The following is a 4,963-nucleotide window of genomic DNA, read 5'->3' on the forward strand; positions in this document are numbered from 1 at the left end:
TCCCGCCAGGCTGCGATAGCAGCACCGATTTCAGCAAGGTGTGTGTTTTGTGTTTTTCCACTTTTAAGAATGTGGAAAGAATGGAACCGAATGGACCATTACGATTCTGTAAATCTGAGTGTGTACAAATGAACACTCTCAGGCCTGTAACGGTCCATTTGAACGCCCTCAAGTAAACGGTCCCTTGATCCCACTTTTGTAAACCACTCTCCTAGATTTGTTTAACCAATCAATTACTCTTTAAAGTGGTGAGCTGCTTTTCTTTATATGAAAGCTTTCTCAAAGGGATGAGGTTCAAACTAACCAGAATGGGACATCCTCCTTATTGGGTTGTAACAGAATAGTGGTGTACAATACTTGATCAAAAGTGGAATTACTACTTTCGTTATGTAGGCTACAGTAAAAACCACAGATGTACCAACACCATTCTGTCCTTCCTGAAAATGTATTCACTAATGACTAATAAATTAATATAAATTAAACTATACAGCGCATCTCTTAGAAAAATGCAAGCTCAATTCCCCGTGAAGCTGGTTGATTTGACCAAAAAATAAAGCAGACCGCAGCAGGAGTCATGTCCCCCTCCGCGTCATTTCGAGATGCCGGAGCACCCGGCGAGATCCACCAGCCAACAAATAATGTCCGCGTTAGCTCAGAGTACCCCTGGACTGGCATCACGGTGCCCACGACACCCACTCTTGGAAACCCTGGAATAGACACACACCTCACCCCTTATCTTTCTTTAGAATACGAATGTGGAATTATTTTCACAAAAATAAACATCTACAAGTTCATGCTCAAATAAATGCTTTGTCACTGACCCCCACCCCTACCCAGCATGCTGTGTTCCAGTTGCCTTGTTTTCCAACAGTCAACAGAACTCATGTTAGTCATCACAGAGACATGAGTCTGCTGGAACTACAATGGGCTCCATTCACTCACTTGTACGGCCAAGCTTACCAACAGACGATGGAAATGAACCGCATACAGCCTTCACACAGCACTATGGGATATAATGAACACATACACTCTTCAACTAATGCCTCAAAAAACTTGTCATTCTGTTTCACAGCCTTCAAAGCAAGATGACATTTCTGATGAAGATGGGAACAAAATACAGAGCGAACGTCAGATAGGAAGATAAAAAGGCGCTAGAGACACACAATTACATGGTCTGACAGGACGCTAGAGGGGGGAGAGAGAGAGAAAATCTACAAAGTAACTAGGTTTGCAAGTAATTGTAAATAACAATATTTGACTCTGAGATGTAGTGGAGTAGAAATACAAGAATTTAAAATACTCCATTAAGTGAAAACACCTAAAAACTGTATAGTACTTGAGTAATTCACCGTTTGTCAGCCTTCTGATTGGTCCCTGAGACTCCCTGACTGGCCAACCAGAAAAAACATTCACTTTTCGCTACCGGGGGTGGAGTTATGCAGTGGGAGAAATTCGCTTCAGTCTTTCACCGCGGTGCCGTGATGCGGAGCACGTCCGGTCCGCAGTACGATGCTGCGCGGTCATAGCGATTTCGATAATTATAATGAACTAGAAATGTCTATTCTATTATGTGTAATTTCAACAGAACATGAACCTTGTTACCACCCCCCTACTAATCCTATTGTGAGGACTGTCTCCATAGGTTTATTAAAGGCTAATAATTGTTTCCATTATTAAGGTTGGCCTCGGATTCTCAGGCAAAGGTGCTGTGCCTCTCGCAGGAACACAATCCAAGGCCTCGAAGTTTGCCCGCGTTCACTCCAAGAGTGACAAGTTCTCCTTTGCCTCCCATGAGTTCAAATGCCAGTACTACAGGTCAGTACTGTTATGGTCACTTTGATTTGGGCACTGTATTATTTTGATAGTCGTGCTTTAAGACACTTTATGTATATATATTATTCGTTCCCTTTCCTGTTGTACCTTGCTCTTACTGTACTTACTGTACTCTGTACTCTGTTCTTGTTTTTTCTTTTTATCCTTTTCATACTTCTCTGTAACTTTGTAAATAACCATACTGCTGTGCTGCCTCTGGGCAACAAATTTTCCCCCTTGGGATAATAAAGGTATCTATCTATCTATCTATCTATCTATCTAGTATACTAACGTCTATAGTACATGTTTGACACATTAACGTTTGACTTTATGCTGACTTGTTAGATGGTAGATAATTAGGGGCCAGGTAGTTATGATGATTTCCCCTCTTGTGTTTTCTGATCCTTCTATATCTTCTATCAGGAATATCCCATACTTGACAACAATAAGCAAGATGATTGGCATCAATATGTTTTACTGTAAACAGTATATATCTACAGCATTTTCATATCATGATAGATGCAATGTGGTGAATTTCAGAATTGTATATAAAAGAAATCTGACAGCATTTTAATCCCTTTTCCACATTCACTTCCAACTGCCTGGCCCTGACCATTGCTGCACAAGAGCTTCAACTCAGGGTAAAATTCAGTTTTCAGTCACACTACTCAGTGGCCCCTGTCTCCTCTATGACCCACAGTTTCCGCCTTCAGGCGCAACCACCGCCGAGCAAAGACCTGAAGGCTGCATGCTGCACCTCAAGTCCAACTCTAAGACTGACACCACTTCCGCCTTCCGTCACTTCATTTCTGTCTACGGCACCCACTTCATCCGCAGGGTTCACCTTGGGGGCCGCGTGCACTCCACCACCGCCGTTACGAACCTGTCAGGCGGCCCTAAACGGCCTCGACAACCGCGCCGTCAGAGACTGCCTGGCGGTTGAGGCCCGCACGACCGTCAAGGAAGTCACTGTCAGCCCCCAAGCGGAATACTGTGAGTCGCAGAGCAAGAAGTTGAAAATGACCAAGAGCTTCGGTGCCTCCTTCCCCGATCGGGTCACTGAGGTTCTGGGCGGAGGCGGGCAGGTCGGTGACCTCCTGTTCAACCCCAATGGCACACAGGGCTACAAGAAATGGCTCAAGTCCCTCGAGGGGTCCCCAGGTGTGGTGTCCTACGAACTGAACCCTCTACACTATTTGGTGAGAGATCCGAGCTGAGGTCTTTTTATGTAGGAGGTTAACGGATGTGTAAAGTAAAATTCTGCCTTTGATCATTTAGATCAGTGTTTTTCAACCAGTGGTCCGGGGACCACCAGTGGTCCTTGCAGGGGTTCCAGGTGGTCCCCAGCTAAACGATGGAGAGTTGGTAACCAAATTTGGTTTCATTTCACACTCTCAAGAGTTAAATTATTGTTAAACATCTGCATCATTTAATTTACAAGACGTCTGCACAATTAGAGAATGTACAGCAGAACTTATTATTATTATTGCCTGTTATCTCTCCTATGATACCTTCAACAGCAATACAGCATGGTATTCAAAATGTCCAAAGCTAACAAACATTTTGGGTCTGAGAGGCTAAATCTCATCAAATGGTTGTCTATGCCTATGCAATAAATAATGATCCTTGATATGAAAAGGTTTGAATGAAAACCATTGATTTAGATGTACTCTGTTGTCCCTTCAAGACACAAAAATGTCCTGCTTTCTAAACGCTATGTCATGCTCATCGATGTATAGGTCATGGACAACCCAACGCTGAAGTCCAGACTGCAAGCCGCCATCAGAGATTACATCATATCCAACGATGTGTCACTACAATGCCGCTCCCGCTGCTCTGTTGGCCAACAGGACCAGAACTGCGCCTGCCATTGCAGAAATCACTGTATGGTGAATGCTGACTGCTGCCCTGAAAGGCCCGGCGTGGCCCAGTTGAGTGTGACAGTGGTCAACGGCTCGGCCCTGTACGGAGACGTTTCATCCAAGACGGACGGCTACGTCAAGGTGTCATATTATGGCAGCCAGGGCTTTCAAACAAGGGTGATCAAAGACAACGATTTCCCGCGCTGGAATGAACAGTTCAACATCGGAACCGTGGACCTGACAAACAAGACGTAAGTCGGTTAGGGGGAAAACGTGATATGATACGATAAACGCAGTGGTTCCCAAACTTTTTAGCTCAAGACCCCAAAGGGGCCGGGACCCAAAATAGTGAAAATAGAGGGTATGCATCAAGTGAATGGCAAATCGAGTGACAAAGTGAGTGGCAAAGTGAGTCATTTAATGCAATCAGATATTGTAGGACTTTGGATGTACAGTATGGGCTGTCAAAGCCAGAAAGTAGTTTTTTGCGACTCAGTAGGCGTTCCCGCATAATTTCCGGGTATGATGATGATGTCACCCGCATACCCTCTATAGCAGACCAGTAAGACTCCCTAATCGGGAGATAAGCGACCGTAGGTGGCTTATCTCCACAAATAGGGCAAAAATGTGTTTTTCCAAAATCTTCCTGATCCATGTTGATGACATGAGTGTAGACATGCTGTGTAGTGATATTCGTGATTTTAGGGCAAAAACTGTAGGAGCAGTGTCCAAAAATGTGTTTTAAAAATCGGCCTGAAGGTGGCGCTAGAATAGGGCCATGTGAGAAATGAGGGGTGGGGTCTCCGCGTTGCCTTGGCGGACGAATAGGTACCGGCCCCGGCTCTCCCGGACGCTTCTAGCCCGAGTTACGGCATTTTATGTGCGCTGCAGTGGCAGGGGGTCCTCCACTGGGGGCGCCCCCACTTTTGCATCCGTTCTGGAGCACCAGGAAGCGGTGGTCCCTGGGAATTCCCCGTGAGCAGCTCATTCCCCGTGAGCAGTTGGGGTGGTCATTTGGTCATTTTTGCACATTTGGTCATTTTTTACATCTGGGGGTCCCCCAGGGACCTGGGGGTCCCTGGGGCTCCGGGGGTCCTTGGAGGTTGTAGTTTGGCAGGCAAGGAGTGTGTGTGTAAAATCTGGCATGGATCGGGTCAACGGGTGCGGAGATATAAGCAGGGAAAAAGTGTGACGTGTGAGGTGTGAGCACATTTGGTAATTGTTTACATCTGGGGGTCCCCCAGGGACCTGGGGGTCCCTGGGGCTCCGGGGGTCCTTGGAGGTTGTAG

This window comes from Nannobrachium achirus (assembly GCF_963921795.1).
Source record: "Nannobrachium achirus genome assembly, chromosome: 21".
Taxonomy (NCBI): domain Eukaryota; kingdom Metazoa; phylum Chordata; class Actinopteri; order Myctophiformes; family Myctophidae; genus Nannobrachium; species Nannobrachium achirus.